This window comes from Camellia sinensis, chromosome 10, assembly GCF_055761805.1.
Source record: "Camellia sinensis isolate YWXY chromosome 10, ASM5576180v1, whole genome shotgun sequence".
Classification (NCBI taxonomy): domain Eukaryota; kingdom Viridiplantae; phylum Streptophyta; class Magnoliopsida; order Ericales; family Theaceae; genus Camellia; species Camellia sinensis.
This window is the reverse complement of record NC_138970.1, coordinates 12,838,820-12,859,943: the sequence shown is the minus strand read 5'-3', so window position 1 is coordinate 12,859,943 and position 21,124 is coordinate 12,838,820. Positions and strand designations below refer to the sequence as shown.

Here is a 21,124-nt window from a genome sequence, read left to right as displayed (position 1 = left end):
GTCTCCCATTCTTGAAATCCACATAATTTCCAACCTCAAAAGGCTACATAAAAATCCAGCAAGCACTGTATATCAGATTCAGGAGCTCCATTACATTGTTACATACCTCGCAAAAAAGTAACGGAGATAAAACCTTTGACAAGATAAAAAAGCTTCTAAACCCAACTTGGAGATTGTTTAATATTTTATTTTTAATTGATATAATTTCAGATATATGAAATTCATTAGTTTAAGAGATTCTGAGGGCATAATGAAATATTGCGATAGGGCAAATTTTACTTTACACCAAATCTTACTTTAGCCAAAACTACAACTAAATTCGACATGGATATTGTTTGGCACGGATGCCTTGAACTAAACTAGGCTAAATTTTGACACGGATGTCTTGCTAAATATTTGATTTGAGTTGGATTAGATGTCCTTTTTTCCATTTTCGAATGGCTTTATATTGCAATGGGAATCTCCTAATTGTTAGGAACAGCCGGCTGATTCTCCTCAACCACTTTGATTAGTGGAATGCTAGGTTAGCTCTTAAACTGCCAAGTGTCCCGTGATAGCCACCTTGCCGAAGCATCTCTAGTGTATCCCCCAAGAAATGGAAGTCATTATTCTACATTAACCCTTGGCCGTTTTCAAATCTGAGGGATGAATGCTATGTGTCGAATCTGGGAGTAGCTCTCCTCAAGACTCCATTTTGTAGGAACAATCAGCCAGTGACCTTCATAGACTAACCTCTCTTCTTGAAAAGCAATCACAAGACAAGGTTCAACGGTGTGGCTCACCAGGCTGACCAACTGGCGGCAATGTTAAGAATTGAGACAAGCTTGTCGCCACGTATCCTCAGTGGAAGAAAAGGATAAAAAAGGAATCTCCTTGGATCATTACCTCGTTTTGTAAGTCCTCTGCATTTGTGTTTCCTATGACATATTTTATTTCCATGGACTTGGATTTCTGTTATGAAACTCATTTATTATATAAATTTTGATTGCATATTGATACATTTCATAATTTTGTATTGTTTTCTGTAGTTTCCAATAAGTTGTGCCTGATGTATCTACATTTTTCATATTTGATTTTCACACACATTTTGATGAATTTTAGTATTTTGGAATCAGGCTGAAAAGTTCCTCATTCTGCCCCATTATTTAAGTTTATCTTTTCATTCATTTTCAGATCATATTTTAACGTGTGTTAGTAGCAAATGATGTTTGATGAACCATTTCTAAGTTTTTTAATGAACCAAAAACTAGAGTCTAGTAATGTAATTTGTTTTTTGGCTTAGTGTCAGGTTTACAAATTTAATTCTAGCTGGGCCAGCAGCGGCTAGTCCTAAATTTAATTTTTTCTAATTCCTATATTCAGTTATCTGCATATGATAACAGTTTCTTTTTGTACAATATATATCATGTACTATGTATTAGTGGTAACTTGTGCCCCTATTGGCACTATTAGTTAACAATCTTTTACTTACCAAAAAAAAAGGGGCTAAAATATGCAACTATATGTACTGCATGTGAATTTGACAAGTAGTTAATTTTTCTTCTAGAAACATGAGCACATACAATTAGAACAGACAACTGAAAACTGGAATTAACTTTCTACTATATATCCATCTAGAATGTTGCTGTCTCTTTCAACCCTTACTCTGATGATTCTTCCTGTTGTATCCAAGTGGATTTGTCATGTTACTTTGTGAGATTGAAGTTGTTGAGTCTACCATTGTGATTGTGACGTAATAACTCTGTATTGGAAGCTTCTAAGGTCATTCCTTGTTACAGGGGAATTAAACCATCTGATGCAGGATCCAAGATCAAGAAGGCATACTGGAAAGCAGCATTGAGACATCATCCAGACAAGGTCTTTAAATTTCTGGAGTTATTTATTATCGCTCTGTCATCCTTGTCATTCTTTTTGATGAGTTTATTCGAATATGGGCTGGTCAATTCCTGGCAAGAAGTAAGAGTGGAGATGATGGAGAACTCTGGAAGGAAATAGCTGATGAGGTTCACAACGATGTTGACAGACTTTTTAAAATGATCTGAGAGGCATATTCTGTACTTTAAGATCCAAACAAGGTATGCTATTAGCAAGATACATTTAACTTGATGAGGTTTTCTGCGAGATGTGGGTTGGGAACCTGGAATTTTTTGCGCATATTTTGTTCTTAAACTGATTTGCTTATTGTGTTCTTTCCTAATCATGTGTATTGATTTTGATCTACATGTTTTGGTCTTTCATTCTATTGACTTGTCTTAAATATATAAATTCATATAAACTACAAGTCCACGAGACAGTTTCAAACTGAAATAATTGGATCATTGCCTACTCCATTCGTTTCCTTTCAATCTCGAGAATCTGACACACCATCAGATATAACATACATGAAGTATAAACGCTAATCTGACTACTCAATGCTTTAATACCTCCATGCTATACAGTTGACTCATGAATAATAGATGGGATCTGGGGATAAATGTTTCCCGGTAAGCATTCTTATGGTAGAAAGAATGGTTATGACACAATGATTTTGTAGATTGGACTGCCTAATGTTAATTTCTTAACAGGAAATTTCTATGGAATAGCAAAGGAATTCTTCAAATCAGAAGGATAAAAATAAATGATAATTTCTGCATTTTGATCAATTTTTCTAATACTTGTCTTGTAGGGGGCATTGCCTCATTAAAACACCAGCCAATGCAGTATCTAAAACCGACTAGCTGCAGCACAAAAATGATTTCTGCTAGGCCTAAAAGACTGTTTTCTTTAGCTTGGTTCAAAATGCATTCTTCAGTTTGAGGCTTATCTGCAATTTGTTCCTTGTAACAAAAGGTTGTCACGATCATTGTGTTGAGTCTAATAAATGTAGTTATGACACCATCTCTTGATTTGTTTCTGTTCTTTATGAGTTGCTATTGCTGGATATTAATTTCCATTTTTGATTTGCAGCGTTCACAGTATGATCTTCAGGAGGAATTGAGGGATGCCCAAAAGGAGAGCAATGGAAGTAGAGGTTCTAGAGGACCTTCTGATTATTACAGCTCTCCATTTGACGGCATTGCAAACAGGCGATATTGGAAGCAGTCTTGGAGAACATATGGGAACTTGCGTTCTCAATTTTGAGCTGCTGTAGAAAAGGTATTGAAGTTATATATCTGGAAGCTATGTAGTTGAAATCAAGAAAAATCAGATTAACCGACACACATTCCTGTAAGATTCCAGAAACCTTGCTCTGTATATTCAATTGTGTATTCATTACAATCAGACCTTAGAATATATATAGCCCTAACTCCTAAACCAAAAAGGAAATACAAATACAATACGATCATGAGTCTAATAGGACTCTAATACAATCATGCCTCTAATAGGACTCTAAGTTAATTTGTAAGACTTACAATATATTTCACAATATATTCTCACACCCCCGCTCAAACTTAAGGTGTTTTAGCAGAAAACACGGAGAGTTTGCTAAGAGGAAACTGAAACCGAGCAGTAGTGTGAGTCTTGGTGAAGAAGTCTGCAAGTTGCAAAGCTGAAGGGATGAAAGGAAGCGAGATAGAGGCAGACTGCAGATGTTGGCAAATAAAGTGACAATCAATCTCAATGTGTTTTGTCCGCTCATGGAAGACAGTATTGTGGGCAATCTGAACAGCACTGCGGTTGTCACAATAGAGAGAGGTCAGAGAAGACTGAGAGACACCCAAATCAGACAAAAGACAACGAAGCCAAACAATCTCAGCAGTGGCATGAGCCATAGCACGATACTCAGCTTCGGCAGTAGAGTGAGCAACAAATGATTGTTTCTTACTCTTCTAAGAGATCAAGGAATCACCAAGAAACATACAGAAACCAGACGTAGACTTGCGATCAGTAACATCACTAGCCCAATCAGAGTCAGCATAGGCCACCAAGTCCAAAGAGGAAGTAGAGGACAATAGTAAGCCTTGAAATATGGTACCCTTGAGATAGCGAAGAATGCGAACCAAAGCAGCCCAATGGGTAGAGCGAGGAACAGAAACGAACTGACTAACCACATGAACAACATAAGCAAGATCAGGACGAGTGATAGTCAGATAAACTAAACAACCCACAAGCTCGCGATATAAAGTAGGATCATCCAGAGGGACACCATTAGTAGAATTAAGCTTCACATTAAGCTCAATAGGTGTATCAGAAACCTTAGTATCGGTAAGACCAGCACGGTGAATGACTTCATTAGCATACTTAGCCTGAGACAGAAAATAGTCCTTTGGAGAAGAAGCAACCTCAATGCCGAGAAAATATCGTAACGGACCCAGATCTTTCATTTCGAAGGTGAGGAAGAGATGCTGCTTGACCTCAGAAATAGCAAAAGAGTCAGAGCCAGTGATGATCATGTCATCCACATAGAGTAAGAGAGCAACAAAACCAACCGATGTATGTCTCAGAAATAAAGCAGAGTCGGAAGCAGAAGAATGAAACCCAAGCTCGGTAACAGCAGTCTGAAAGCGATCATACCAAGCGCGAGGAGACTGCTTCAGACCATACAGAGCACGCCGAAAATGACAAACTTGGCTAGAGGAATGGGAAAGACTAGGGGGAGGACGCATGTAGACCTCCTCAGTGAGATAACCATTAAGAAAAGCATTCTTAACGTCTATCTGATAGAGAGGCCAATGTCGAACAGCAGCAACAGAAATTAAGGTACGGACAGTAGTCATCTTGGCAACAGGTGCAAAGGTCTCCTCATAATCAATATCATACTCCTATGAGAAACCCTTGGCAATCAAATGAGCTTTGTAGCGCTCGAGAGAATCATCAGAATGAGTCTTGACTTTATAGACCCATTTGCAACCGACGAGATTCTTGCCAGCAGGCAAAGGAACTAACTCCCAAGTGTTAGTCTTCTATAAGGCAAACAACTCATCCTCCATAGCTTGAACCCAATTAGGATCTTGACAGGCTTCCGTGTAAGATTGTGGTTCTGAAAAAGAATGAATAACAGACAAAAAAGTATGATAGGAAGCAGAAAAACATGTATTAGACCAACCCAATCTGTTTGGAGGACGACGCTCACAAGTAGGATATCGGTGTGTAACAGGATCAGAGTCATCAGAAGCAGAAGGAGCAACAACAGGAGTAGAGACAATTGGTGGTGAGAGAGCCTGACGACGAGAATAGACCAACAACGGAAGGGGAGAAGAAGCTGAAGGAGGAGAAGGAGCCATAGGTGACACAGACGGAGAAGTACGAATGGGCTCAACAGGAACAGTGGAGATGCACTCATCAGACGGGATCTCAGAAGGAAATGGGTCAATGTGAACCAAATCCTCTTTGGAAACTGGAGCAGTGAGAGGGGGAAGCTGAAAGTAAGACTGACGTTCGAGAAAGGCAACATGACGGGAGACATAAAGGCGACGAGGGACAGGATCGTAACAGCGGTAGCATTTTTGAGTAAGACTGTAACCCAAAAAGACACAGAGGACAGACCGAACATTAAGTTTGGTCCTATCTTTACGGGGAAGAAGGACAAAACAGGCAGATCCAAACACACGAAGAAGGGAGTAGTTAGGAATTTGGGAGAACAAAGCCTTATAAGGAGACCGACCAAAAAGAAGGGGAGTAGGCATGAGGTTGAGAGAAAAAGCAGCAGTAAGAATTGCCTCCCCCCAAAATGGAGCCGGAACTGAGGCAGAGAGAAGAAGAGACCTAGTTGTCTTAAGGAGATGACGGTGTTTACGCTCGGCTCAACCATTTTGGGCAAGTGTATCTGTACAGAAAGTTTGATGAATGGTACCCAAATTGGCCAAATACTCACAAAACTTATTTTTAAAATATTCCCTACCTAAGTCAGACCGTAACACTTTAATAGTAGACCCAAACTGAGTAGTAATCATAGACTGAAAGGTACGGTATATCTGATAGAAATCGGACTTATAAGTCATAAGATAAACCCAAGTGTAACAGGTGCAATCATCAACAAATGACACATAGTATGTAGAACCCCCCTTGGTGAGAATAGGAGAAGGATCCCAGACATCAGTATGAACTAAAGAAAACGGTGTAGCAGATATAGAAGTACTGTTACGGAAAGGTAAGGTTGTCATTTTGGCAAGTTTACACCCCTGACACTTGGTAAGTTGACTAGGAAAAACTTTACCCAATATACCTGACTGAGCTAAAGACCGTAAGTGGTCAGCAGACAAATGCCCTAATCTGGAATGCCACAAATAGAAAGGACTGGACAGAGAATCTAACTGAAAAGAAGAAAAGGCAGTTGGAGAGGTAGTCATAGGCAGATGCAAGTTCTTCACCACATAAAGGTCTCCAACTCTACGGCCAGTTCCAATCTGCTGCTTGGACATCCGATCCTGCACAGAACAGATAGAAGAAGAAAAGATAACGTCAAAACTAGAGGTATCAAGTTGACTAATAGATAATAAACTGACAGATAACTGAGGAACATATAAGACAGACGGAATAAAGACTGCAGACATAGCAAACGGTAAGATAGACCCAACAGATATAACTGACATACCAGACCTATTAGCAGCATTAACAGTAATAGGAAAGGGAGGGGGAGTACAATTTTGAAGTAAAGAGAGATGATGAGTCATATGATGAGAGGCACCAGAGTCAAAAAGCCAGACAGACGAAGAAATACCTAAAGAAGACCCAAACAAACCTGAATGAAGAGAGGAAACAACTGAAGCAAACGGGAATGGCTGGGAGGTAGACAGTATATGCTGAAGCTGGCTAATTTGAGCACTTAAGGAAGCCAAGTCAGGATCAAGAGTCGGGGCAGAGACAGTGTATGCAATCGGAGACTAAGAAGAACTTAGAGGTGGAGCTCAGAATTGTGTCGGAGACTGCTGAGAAGACGGAGCATGCATACGTCTCTTCTTAGGACACTGATACTTCCAATATCCCATCTGATGGCAGAAGACACACTCGTTCAAAGCCAGAGACATCATAATAATAAATAGAAAATTGAGGGGTTTAAAATAGAGCAAAACAGGAGTCAAAGGATGATAAATAGATAATTGAAAGGTTTAAATGTAATAAACTCATGAGTAGACTGAAGAAGAACCAGAGAGAGAAGATCAGCTATTGAAGCACAGTGACCACTTCGAACCGATAGGTCGACTAGATAAGTCACCCAAGACGACCAACTATCGTCGGAGAAGAGAAGATCAGCTATCATCGGCGAGAGCAAACCTTTGCGTGAGGCACGAAAGAGGCAGAGACAGACGACTAGAGTCCTCTCGACCCAGATGAACTGCGACGAGGGTCTGTGCGACTTAGACGGGTTACGAGGATGGTTCACAACCTGCACCCAGATCCCAGATGTGTTGCGATGAAACAGACAAATCAATAACCCAAAAAACCAGAGAGAAGAGAACCCGGTTCTCGAATCAGATGACCTTCGATGAACCAAATGGGGTTCGCGAGCCTAACGAAGCATAGGCTTAACTTGATGATAACTTAGGAGTTCGATCAAGTCTAGAAAACAGAGTCGAACTAGAAATTAGAACCAGAAAGGATTTCACGACGGCTGCTGGGGTTTGAAACCTAGCTCTGATACCATGTAAGATTCCAGAAACCTTCCTCTGTATATTCAATTGTGTATTCATTACAATCAGACCTTAGAATATATATAGCCCTAACTCCTAAACCAAAAAGGAAATACAAATACAATACGATCATGACTCTAATACAATCATGCCTCTAATAGGACTCTAAGTTAATTTGTAAGACTTACAATATATTTCACAATATATTCTCACAATTCCAAGTTCCATAGATTAATGGTGGGAGGTGGCTTGGCTAATGGTCCGGTAAGGTACGGATGACCCAATATTATTCTGATGAGAAGTGAAGTGATGGTGGCCTTGCTCTTGTTTTTTTGAGGATAACTTTATAAACAAAGTTTAAGAGCGAGTGAAGATATGATTATAATTTTTGGTTCTAACTAGGGGGAAATTCTGCATCTGCCAACCTCTAAAAAAAAAATAAAATTTGTGAAAGTGGTTGGCAAAGGGATGTTGTTTATACAAAGTTGTATTATTATTGAGAGGGTAATTTATATGCGAATTGGGCCGAGCTGGGTTGTTATGGGCCTCGGTGTGAAGGGTGAGTAAAAAGGCCAAAAAGTTACTCCGGTCTTGAAGAGGCTTAAATTTAGTCCGGTCTCAAGGCCAGAAGTTAGACAGGTCTGAAGGACTCTTGGTGATTAGCTCGGTTGAAGAATGCTTTGAACGTATACCGGTCATGGCGCAGCTAAACTAGATCGGTCTATACCTTGGTAAAAAGATAGTTCGGTTTTGGGCATACCCTGGTAAGTGGAAGAGGAACAAAGGACAGAGAACCAAACTAATTATAGTTCGGACTAAGTAGGGCCATGCTTACTTCGGTCGTATGACAATTCGGCCATGGTAAAACCATCTCATTTGGTTTAAGCAGTGAGGGGGTGTTGAAGGATAAGTATTATCCTTCAGGAGTATGAATCCTAGGAGGACTCTGCAGGGAGGAGTAGAAGTCCTACTAGGATTGTGCCACACGAAACCTATAAAAGCTCACAAACATCACATTTGGAGAGGTAACACAACTTTGTTTTCTGAATACACAGAGCTTTTGTCTATTTGTCAAGCTTACTGACTTAGGCATCGGAGAAGTTTCCGGCACACACCCGCCGGCTAGCTCACGTTTGTGTTTTCAGGTGATAAAGCGACAACATACGGAGGAGCGCAGACTTGATCAACAGGATTATACAAGACGGTTTATTTCTTCCCTGTACAATTGGCGCCGTCTGTGGGAAAAACAGACAGGACAAAACCTCCAGATCAAGCTTTACCTCTTTAGGAACAATGGCGCACAATGAAGAATTACCACAGTCCGCCATCGACGGGCAAACACCAAATGGGGGTGCAAGGCGTGAAGGACTACCTTCTATCCCTCCCATGGCGGACTTGGAGCCCCAACGACATAACTCCAGGAGGGATATGAGGGGGAGGCGGACTAACAGCCCCCATCACTCTCATTCACAAAGTCCTGACAGGCAAATGCAGATGATTGATCCTCAAGTTCTGGAGGACCACGTGAAGGAGCAAGACGAATTAATAAGGAAGATGGCGGCGGACATGGAGGCCTTGAAGCGCCAGATGGAGGGAAAATGAGTGGCGACAGGAGAGGGGCGCAAAAACAAGACGCCCCTTCGCCGCTCAGAAGACCATGGAAGGCATTCCACACCATCACAAGCAGAGAGTAGAAGCCTCAGGACAGGCGATACTCAGTCTAGAACCGCCAGAACTCGTTACTCCAGGTCTGAGAGAACGAGATCATTGAGGTCTTACATAGAGGGAAGTACCTACCAACCCTCACACTCGCACCAAACATCATCCAAACAGACGGAGTTGCCCAGATCATCCGATTTGCGGATCATGCTGGAAGAAAAGGCACGATGGAAGGAGGACGCCAAGGCGCGCGACCCTCGCAGAGTTTCTGCCCTTCAACGATTGGCTCCTCGATCGCATGGAAGCATCGAGGTTGGAATGCCATTACCACGCCCTGCCTACGAACCGACGGACAAAGCATTAGCGAGGCTACAGACCTCGCCGTTCGTTCCGGCAATTGAAAACGCGCCCCTACCTACAGGCTTCCTTCAACCCAAATTCACTACGTACGAGGGGAAAACGGACCCCTACATTCACCTAAGCCACTTCCGCCAGGTTATGGCGGTATATCGGCGAAACGAGGCTCTAATGTGCATCCTCTTCCCGTCAAGCCTTGGCGATTTAGGCTTGACGTGGTTTGAAAAACTTCCAGAAGGCAGCATAGCCTCCTGGGCACAATTGGCGGAGGCGTTTGTCACAAGGTTCAGAACAAACACCAAAACCCCGGTGGAGATTGACCAGTTACTCTCCATCGACATGGGTGAAAAAGAGACGCTAAGGTCCTACAATAGTCGCTACTGGGAGACATTCAACCAGATTGGGGACTGCCCCACCAATCTCGTCATTGCACAGTATAAAAGAGGCCTTCCAGTCGGGAATAGACTAAGGGACTCGATCACCATGATACCACCCTTCACCATGGAAGCCTTGATGGAAAGAGTGCATCAGCACATCAGGGTGGAAGAGGATAGTGCCCGTGCCAAAACAAAATCTGGCACCACCGTAGTGCCAGAGAAAAAGGCCTCGACAAAGGTCAACACGGTAGATCGTCCAAGCAGAAACGGACGAGGCAGGCGAGACAACGAAGAGGACCAGGATAAAAGATGGTTGAGAGTCCGTACTGCCATAACCATGGTCTTCAAGAAACCGATGTACCGAATTCTAAGTGAAATACGGGATGAGCCTTTCGTCAGATGGCCAGTTAAGCTTGGGGAAGCTCAAAAGGACTATGACGAAAGATCACGGTGCACCTTCCATAAAGAAAAGGGGCACCGCACTGAGAATTGCACGCCATTGAGGCACCACCTGGAGGAGTTGGTGGCAGCAGGACACTTGGATAAATACATTGAAGGAGGGACGCAACCAGCCCCCCAGGACCATAATAACCCCAACGGGATGCCAGTTGACGCCCCACCACAAGGCATTATCAATGTGATACATGGACTCTTCGAACCTGAGCGTGTATGCGAGCTCAGGGGATCAATCAAAAAGGCTGAACACTTAAGAGAGGTGCTAAGTGCCCAACCTGTCATCAAGAAGGGGAAGACAGAGGCCACAAACGTCATGTCTTTTTCGGATAAAGACTTGGAATGGATATATTGCCCTCACAATGATGCCCTGGTCGTCACTCTCCGAGTCAAGGATTTTGACGTCAAGCGGATTCTGATTGACCAGGGTAGTTCATGTGAAATCATGTACTACGAAACATTTAAACAATTAAAGCTGCAAGACAAAGACTTGGCACCTGTCGTATCTCCCCTAATTGGATTCAACTCCATGCCAGAATGGCCCGTCGGCAAAATAATTCTTCCAGTCAGAGCAGGAAGCGTGACAAAACAAGTGGAGTTCTGGGTATTGAAGGTCCCCTCCACTTACAACATCATCTTGGGCAGAACATGGCTGCATGCCATGCGATCGGTGGCGTCATCCTACCACCAAGTAATGCGGTTCCCCAACGATACCGGGGTAATTGAAGAAGTCTATGGAGATCAGATCATGTTGAAACAATGCTTCGTCACGGTGAATGGCAGCTGCGCTGCCAAAGGATACGTTCATTCGGTGGAAGAACCTGAGAGCAATGAGCTATTCGCAGATGTCGGCAAAGCGGCTGATCAGAAAGCGGTAGAGGACTTGGTAGAGGTAAGAATAGATGAAAAGAACCCTGATAAGTTCTTTTTGCTCGGTTCGTCGTTGTCCAGCACTGAGAGATTAGAGATGTTGAAATTTTTGACCTCTAACATCGAAGTGTTCGCTTGGACACCATATGACATGCCAGGTATTGATCCCAACTTCATCTGTCACCAACTCAATGTCCACCCATCCGCCAGACCAATCATCCAACGTACACGCAGATCAGCACTCCACCATGCCGAGATAGTGGCGGAAGAAGTAGGTAACCTGCTGGAGGTAGGAGCAATTAGAGAAGTGCACTACCCAAGATGGATCTCCAACACAGTCGTAGTGCCAAAGAAGAATGGCAAGTGGCGTGTCTGCGTCGACTATAAAACAGTCAACAAGGCGTGCCCAAAAGACAGTTTTCCTTTACCACGGATAGATCAACTGGTAGACCTAACGGCGGGGCACAACCGACTTAGCTTTCTGGATGCATACAGAGGCTACCACCAAATCGCCATGCATGAACCAGACCAGGAGGTCACATCCTTTACAACTCCAAAAGGACTGTACTGTTACAAGGTCATGGCCTTTGGCCTAAAGAACGCAGGGGCGACATTCCAACGGATGGTCATCAAGATGTTTGAACCGTTGTTAGGCAGAACAATGGAAGCTTACATCGACGACATGGTGGTCAAGAGCAAGGATGAGAATGACCATCTCAAGGACCTAGGCGAGATGTTTGAGATCCTGAAGAAGCATAAGTTGCGCCTCAATGCGTCCAAGTGTGCATTCGGAGTAGGATCTGGCAAATTCCTGGGATTCCTTGTGACCAACCAGGGTATAGAAGCAGACCCCTCTCAGATCAAAGCAATCCAGGATTTGAAGAGACCAAACTCAGTAAAAGAAGTGCAGCATCTCACTGGCATGGCAGCTGCGCTCAATCGGTTCATAAGCCGGTCATCGGACAGACTACGACCATCCTTCCATGTACTAAAAGCCAAGTTCGAATGGGACGAAGAATGTGACCAAGCTCTGGAAAGCCTGAAAGAATACATGTCTTCTCCACCATTGCTGGTCACCCCAATACCTGGAGAAGAACTCTTCCTGTACCTGGCAGTCTCTCAGCACGCAATTAGCGCAGTGTTGGTCCGTGCAGAAGGAATTCAACATCTGTCCATCTATTATGTCAACAAGACATTGCTGGGAGCCGAAACAAGGTATTTGCCACTGGAAAAACTGGCATTGGCCTTGATGATGGCCTCAAGGAAGTTGTCGCACTACTTTCACGCCCACACCATAGTTGTCCTCACAGCTTTCCCATTAAAAGCTCTGTTTGAGAGGGCAAACTTTTCTGGGCGAATCTTGAAATGAGCAGTTGAGTTGGGACAATTCGACATCAAGTTCCAACCTAAGACCGCGATAAAGGCCCAAGCTTTGGTAGACTTTGTCGCAGAATTCACCCCAGGAAGTCATCGTATCTGCCCAGTCGACCTAACTGATACAACCAAACCAGGAATAGAAATTGGCGCCGGAATAGGGCAATCCCTGATGCAGAATATTCAGTCAGACCCCATGGCAGACCAGAGTAAAGACAGCAAGGAAGAAGCAAACCGTGCTACACCAAGCCAAGACTCACCAACACATAAAGACTTGGTACAATCAGATAGCGAGGGGCAGACAGCAAGCATGGACCTTGAAGAAAACACCAGCAACATTCTTGACCCCACGACATCATCTGACCCCTCCACTTGCTGGAAGTTGTTCGTTGGTGAGATGTGGAAGCTCTTTGTCGATGGAGCATCCAACCGGCATGGTGCAGGACTTGGCATAGTCCTCATCTCACCAGACGGCCTAGTTGTGGAGCAAGCAATCAACCTTGGCTTCCCAGCATCAAACAACGAAGCGGAGTATGAAACACTTCTTAAATCAGCGTTCTACATGAAGGCCACCGAATTAATGGTCTACAGTGACTCACAGCTGGTGGTAAACCAAATTTCTGGCGACTATGAAGCAAAGGATGACAGGATCGCCAAGTACCAAGAATTGGTCAGAACAGAGATCAATAAATTTGAAATAGTAAGGATAGAACAGATTGGCAGGGAGGAAAACAGCAGAGCAGACGAACTAGCAGACTTCGCTTCAATGGCAGATACTTCCATCCCTCATCCGTTGCTCATCGACTACTTACCAAGACCAAGCATTGAAGACCCCGAAGCAGAAGAGGTATGTTGCGCCGAGCTAGGCCCCTCATTGATGGATCCCATCATACTGTTCCTAAAAGATGGCGTCTTACCGGAAGAAAAGAAAGAAGCCAACAAAATTAGAGCAAAGTCGCAGCGATTTTGGCTCTCCCCATCTATGGCATTGTACAAAAAGTCATTCTCAGGACCTTATCTAAAGTGTGTCCACCCCAGCAAAGTAGAAGCATTCTTGTTCGAAATACACGAAGAGGTGTGCGGAAGCCACCAAGGAGGAAGATCGTTAGCCTACAGAGCCATTTCGCAAGGATACTGGTGGCCATACATGCAAGCAGACTCAGAGAAGTATGTGAAAAAGTGCGAGAAATGTTAGAAGTTCGCACATCAAATACATCAGCCGGCCAGAGAACTCCTACCATTGACTAGCCCATGGCCCTTTGCAATGTGGGGCTTGGACATAGTAGAACCACTTTCAATAGCGCCCGGAAACAGGAAGTTCTTTCTCGCAGCAACAGACTACTTCACAAAGTGGGTGGAAGCAGAAGCATTGGCATCAATCAAGGAAAAAGATGTGAAGAAGTTCGTCTGGCAAAATATCATTACTCGATTCGGCATACCTAAAGCTCTCATATCAGACAACGGCACCCAGTTTGATGGCAAAATCTTTAGAAGCTTTTATGAAGAATACAAGATAGAGTTCTATAATTCTACACCAGCATATCCTCAAGCAAATGGCCAAGCAGAAGCATCAAACAAAGTCATCTTGGATGGACTGAAGAAAAGGTTACAGAAGGCAAAAGGCAAGTGGGCGGAGGAACTTCCTCATGTTTTATGGGCTTACCGCACCACACCTCGACGATCAACAAGAGAAACACCATTCTCCTTAGCCTACGGCATGGAAGCAGTAATCCCACTGGAAGTTGGCCTCCCTACAATTAGAAGCGAAAATTTTGATCCAGACTTAAATGGAGAAGCCATAGCATTGGAGCTCGACCTTGCAGAAGAAAGAAGAGAAAGAACACTGGTTCACATTGCCTCATACCAACAAGAGTTATCTAGGAAATACAACAAAACAGTGCATCCAAGACAATTCAAGATCGGAGATTGGGTACTGCGCAAAGTGATGAGAAACACCTTGATACCAGGAGATGGCAAGTTAGGGCCTAATTGGGAAGGACCTTACAAAGTGGTCGGATTAGCTGGCAAAGGGGCATACCACCTGGAAGATGAGGACGGCAAAGCCATTCCAAGGCCATGGAACACTGCCAATCTCAAACTATTTTATTTTTAGCTTTTTTTACGAGTATGTGTAATTTTCCTTTCTCTCAATAAAACAAAGTCAATTCTTTTCAGCATAGTTGTTTTTTGTATGAGATTGTATTAGTGAGTTAGGGACATCAAATGGAAAAACCAATCTATAGGTTGGCTGGAAAAACTAACACCCCTCCTAAGCCTAGGATAAGGATCTAGGCTGCAGGACGTTTGGTCGAAATAACCAAACATTCTATTCTAAGTTGGCTGGAAAAACTAACTTAGAGGTTGGCTGGATTAAACCAACACCCCTCCTAAGCCCAGGATAAGGATCCAGGCTGCAGGACGTTTGGTCGGAATAACCAAACATTCTATTCTAAGTTGGCTGGAAAAACTAACTTAAAGGTTGGCTGGATTAAACCAACTCTTATTACTCCTCAGCCGAAGTAAGGGTATGGCTGAAGAGTGGTTGGCTGGATTAAACCAACTCTTGTTACTCCTCAGCCGAAGTAAGGGTATGGCTGAAGAGTGGTTGGCTGGATTAAACCAACTCTTGTTACTCTTCAGCCGAAGTAAGGGTATGGCTGAAGAGTGGTTGGCTGGATTAAACCCAACTCTTAGTACTCTTTAGCCGACGTAAGGACATCGGCTAAAAGGGTGGTTGACTGGATTAAACCAACTCTTAGTACTCTTTAGCTGACGTAAGGACATCGGCTAAAAGAGTGGTTGGCTGGATTAAACCAACTCTTAGTACTCTTAAGCCGAAGTAATGACATCGGCTAAAGGGTGGTTGGTTGGATTGAACCAACATTTGGTACTCTTTAGCCAAAGTAAGGACATCGGCTAAAGAGTGGTTGACCGAAGTAAGGATATCGGCTAAAGAGTGGTTGGCTGGATTAAACCAACTCTTGATACTCTTTAGCCGAAGTAAGGGCATCGGCTAAAGAGTGGTTGACTGGATTAAACCAACTCTTATTACTCTTTAGTCGAAATAAGGGTATAGGCTGAAGAATGGTTAACTGGATTAAACCACTCTTGGTACTCTTCAGCCGAAGTACGCGTATCGGCTAAAGAGTGGTTGGCTAGTAAGGTCAGTCAGTTGGCACAGGTAAGACCGAAATAAAGTATCTCGGCCGAAAAATAGTATGCTTCAAGTTGCAGTTAGAAAGCATGCTCAAACAGGAAAGTAAACCAAGATTACAGTTGGAGCAATAGAAGTCATTAAAAAGTCATTACAGGCACAAGTATACAGATCAAACCGGAATAACAGTTAGCACAAAAGAAGATCATTCTCATTAATCAAGTTCAAAGCGATTACAAAAGGGGGGGCCATAGCCCGGTTACAAGTCGAAGCAAAAAGGAGAAAGAAAAAATACAAAATCAGCTAAAAAGGTCATCTATTTCGACATCCAGCTCGGCATCAACCCGAAGTCCGGTTTCAGACGGAATTACAGTCTGAGTTGGGAGCTCGGTTTCAGTAGGTTGCTTAATGGTCAGATCTTCCACCGCAGGCTCCGCCCGAACTGATTAGTTAGCTGGAACATTGTCAACCGGAGTGTCAGTTGGCTCATTCTCTTCATCGTCATCGTCAGACGCTTCAAGGAATTGCTTCTGAAGATCGGCTGCATACTCTGCCAGTGAGGCCGGAATAAAATACTGAGGAGCATTGAAGACCTCGGTGTCGGGACCGCAACCGAGCTGCTCTACGGCACCCCTCCAGCCGCACTTGAAGAACAAGTCCTTCGTAGCTTCACACTGCTGGATGTATGCAGCTTCGCCTTCCTTGAAGCCCTTCACCTCGGCATCTTCAGCTTTCTTCTTCAGAACGTTTATTTCGGCGTCCTTAACACCCTCAAGTTTTGCCAGTTCCCGCAAATACTTGTTTTTCATCTCGGTTAGGGCTCTCTGTTTGTCAGCATCGGCCGAAGCAACTAGGCCGATCAGACGAGTCACCTCGGCCTCCAGCTCGGCCGTCCTCACTTGTTCTTGTTTGAGCTCGGCGGTTTTGGCTTCGGCCTCTGCCATGGCCTCCCTTGATGTTCTCCTGAGCTCCAACACCCGCTTGTATGCAATGTGGTTCTTCTGAATGGCCAACAATAGAATAGAAACTTTCCTTTTTAGCCGAGCTGAAAGTAGGAAGAATTAGAAAGGTACAAAAGCAAAAGAGAGTGCTACCTACCAGGATCATGGATTTTGTTGAAGACCGGATGGCCTTCAGCTCGGTGTTTAGCTGATTGTGGTGCTCCATGTCCTTTGGAAGGCACACACTTTTGGTAAGGTTGAAGGCCAGTATGTGATCCTTCTCAGCAATCACCGAATCAGTTTCCTCAATATCTCGGTTCTGATAAGTGAGCTTCGGTGCCCACTTGGAGGTAGCTCGGTTAGATGGCTCTGGTTGCGGACTCGGTGGGTGGCTCGGTGGGAGGGTGGTTTCGTCTTCATCAACTAACCGTTGTTCGGTCTGGGTAGTCCGGGCGCATTTAGTTCGGCGTGATAAAGAAGGCTGTTGAGAAGGAAGGGCCACCACGGTCTCTTGAGTTTTGCATGGTGGCGGAACTTCGGGTCTGGTGGTTTCGGTCAGGAGGGCCCTGACTCTATTCTTTTTTGCCATTTCTTGTTCGGCTGTCAGAGGGACTAAGTTAATTTGTGGCAAGGTGGGGTTCGGTTAAGGAGCGTCTTCCAACAAAAAGTCAGTCACTCTGGCTTTTCGACGGCCGCTGTATCTATAGGTCGGTTCGAACTTTAGCAGCTTGGCCCAACTACGTTCTGGATACCGTAGTGCGGTGCGTAAGGTCGCTAGATTTGGGTAACTGTATAGAGACTGGAGGTGGGCAGAATCTACGAAAGAAGACAACTGTTAGTTCGGTTGAAAAATAGAAAACCGAAATAAAACGAAGCAGATAAGGAAACCGAAGTAATTATACCAGGTGTTCCTTTTTTCCAATTAATACTTCGGCCAGGAATCTGGGCTTGGTGATCCTCAAAGTTCCCAGACACCCAGAAAAAATCGTCATCATTCAAGTCTTTATTCGGTGTGTTTTTTATTATTTTCTCACGTCGACGGCGTATTCTAGGATAGTACACCCAGCCGTCTTCCTTCGAACCTATGGAATACTGGTGGAAGATTTCGGCTAGACCGAGGTTAATGCCTGCTTGGCGGTTTAGTTCGGCTATACCCATTATTATACGGTAGGAGTTGGTGGAAAGCTGGGTTGGGCATAGTCTGGTTTGCCTAAGGAATTCACAAATTAGGGGTTGGACTGAAAATCTTAGCCCGATTTCTATTATTGAAAGAAGGGTAAAGGGTACAAAGCCTTCTTTGCCCCATGGTACAACATCTTGTTCGGCTAAAATGAGTTGGACGTCGTCGGGTATATTGTAATCTTTTCGGAATTCGGCTAGACCGCTCGGAGTATTTACTAAAAATCTATACTTCCTCATTTATTTTATAAGTTATGAATAAATTAGATCTGTGGCAAAATTGTGCTCAGTGGCTCGGCTGAGCGCTCAGAGTGCCTGGGCAACCTAAGTCTGCAAAGTGGAAAACAAAGGTGTTAAGCACAGATCGTTGGACCGTGCTACAAAGAAAAAAAAGCAAAGAAAATAAAAGACCTACTTCGGCTATGTAGGATGTTACAGGATCTATCTCGGTTCCAACAAGGTGATTGATATCTCGGTTGAGGGGAGGTTCTATTAGACCGGTTGAGCGCCTAGGGGCAGCTTTCTTAGTTCGGTCTAAAAACTTAGAAAGCTGGTTTAGCCCCGAAGCCGTAGTTCGGTCGGAATTGAGGTTTTCCCAGTACACTGATTGCATAATTAGTTCGGTTTCTTATCTCGGCTATGATAAAACAAAAGGTTCGACTTAATAAAACTAATGGTACGAGTGTTAGTTTCGGTTGTATAGTCTGGTCTCACTGGCATCAAACTACAAACAGTTTACTAGTTCGGTTATGTGTAATTTTGGATCAAAGGCAGTGTTCTACAGGTTATTTCATGAATACTTGAGGATTATACTAACATAGTGTTTTCAGAAGAAGCAAAGCAAATGAAAAAAAATGTGTTTGGCAAAAACACACAAAACAAAGTACGAAAACAAGGAAAGCAAGATAGAGGTGCAGTGCTTACCAGATGAAGAGGCAAGAACTGGAGATGAAAGCAGCAGCAATGGAGAACACGAGCTCAGAGGTTGAAGAGCAATGGAGGTTCAGAGAGAGAAGTTGAATAGTATGGTGAGTGATTTTGAAATGCAAAAGAGTTTGTGTTGGTGAAGGAGCTGGAGGCGGGAACTGTTCGAATATTGTGAAGTACGAGGGCGGCGTTACAGCTGTGGATGACCAATAGCAACCTGCCACGTGTCGTTAGAATGGGAATCGATTCAGATGCTGTGATTGAAGAGACATTTTGACCGGACAAGCGGAGCCCGGTGTGTAATTAGCTCGGCTGGATAGGCTGGAAGGTTTTAGCTCGGTTGGATATGCTTATGGGGTTTTTTTTAGCTCGGCTGGAAAAGCTAGAAGGTTTTAGCTCGGCTGGAGAGGCTAAAAGATAGTTTAGCTCGGCTGATAAACAGGTAATCCCTATCATGCTATGCAGATAGAATTAAGGGGCAATTGAGAGGATAATTTATATGCGAATTGGGCCAAGCTGGGTTGTTATGGGCCTCGGTGTGAAGGGTGAGTAAAAAGGCCAAAAAGTTACTCCAGTCTTGAAGAGGCTTAAATTTAGTCCGGTCTCAAGGCCAGAAGTTAGATCAGTCCGAAGGACTCTTGGTGATTAGCTTGGTTGAAGGATGCTTTGAACGTATACCGGTCATGGCGCAGCTAAACTAGATCGGTCTATACCTTGGTAAAAAGATAGTTCGGTTTTGGGCATACCCTAGTAAGTGGAAGAGGAACAAAGGATAGAGAACCAAACTAATTATAGTTCGGACTAAGTAGGGCCATGCTTACTTCGGTCGTATGGTAGTTCGGCCATGGTAAAACCATCTCACTTGGTTTAAGCAGTGAGGGGGGTGTTGAAGGATAAACATTATCCTTCAGGAGTATGAATCCTAGGAAGACTCTGCAGGGAGGAGTAGAAGTCCTACTAGGATTGTGCCACACGAAACCTATAAAAGCTCACAAACATCACATTTGGAGAGGTAACACAACTTTGTTTTCTGAATACACAGAGCTTTTGTCTATTTGTCAAGCTTACTGACTTAGGCATCGGAGAAGTTTCTGGCACACACCCGCCAGCTAGCTTACGTTTGTGTTTTCAGGTGATAAAGCGACGACATACGGAGGAGCGCAGACTTGATCAATAGGATTATACGAGAAGGTTTATTTCTTCTCCGTACAATTATACTTTTTTTTAATAGATTTTTTAAATTTGTTATTAAAACTTTATGAAGAAAGTTTAAGAGCGAATGAAGATACGATTATGATTTTTGGCTCTAACTAGAGGGAAATTCTGCGTCTGCCAACCTGTAAAAAGAAAAATTTGTTAAAGTGGTTGGCAAAGGGATGTTTATATTATACTTTTTTTTAATAGATTTTTTAAATTTGTTATTAAGCGAGCGATATTTGGTTGTAGTGATGCCGATGATAAGATGATGTTTTTGAATGAAAGTGTTGACATTTTATGAGTAATGAAAGTGATGAATTCTTTCTGTAAGATTTTTTCTATCTTTTGATCTTTTTGATTTTTTTGATTTTTTTTTTTTTTTTGTGGGGGTGGGGGGATCACTATGTTGTGGTGTCAACAAAAAATTATTACAAATTCATGATAAATTTTATAATTTTAATATTTATAATGTTTACTATCTATTTATGAATATATTTTGCTAACACTATTGTGGTGTGATTTGCCTTTTTTTTTTTTTTTTTTGCTACCACTTTGCTTCCTCTGTGCGGGAGTCTCGATTTGCCGATACTGTCAAAAGTATCTGGGATCTCATGTTTGGTTTCTCTTTCAAAAAGAATTTCAGAATTTTCTTTTTGAAAAAATAGAAATTAATTTGATAAATAAAGATAAAAAATATATTTTTTAAGTCTTAAAAAATTATTTTTGTTCTCCTAAAAATAAAATTATATAAAAATAGTAAGTATTTTTTTTTTATTTCTTTCACTAAATTAATTTTTTTTTTATTTTTTTAAAGAAAAAAATTAAAATAAATTTATGAAAATTAAACCAAACATGATAACCTCCTAATTTTAAAGTTAGGAGATTATTAAGAGATGGGATGTCGGGAACTGTTTCCTGCCAAAACAGGGTTATTGAATGTGAAGATTACTATTATTATTTTAAAAATATTGGAAAATTGAAAGTGTAGATTTCTACGAATAGACTTTTGTAAATTTCCATTTATTAGCTTTCTTACTATTTAATGAACTAATTCTGCAATTGAACGTGGTTGACAAGTATATGGCC

At 42.8% G+C, this 21,124-nt stretch overlaps 1 long non-coding RNA gene across 1 annotated transcript; it reads left to right on the top strand.

The window, feature by feature from the left end:
• The first annotated feature begins 1,865 nt into the window (after window positions 1-1,865).
• On the top strand, window positions 1,866-20,364 carry LOC145800967 (uncharacterized). Its single transcript, XR_014341635.1, has 3 exons — window positions 1,866-2,075; window positions 2,947-3,207; window positions 19,974-20,364. It is a non-coding gene; the product is annotated as an uncharacterized LOC145800967 (long non-coding RNA).
• The last annotated feature ends 760 nt before the right edge of the window (window positions 20,365-21,124 follow it).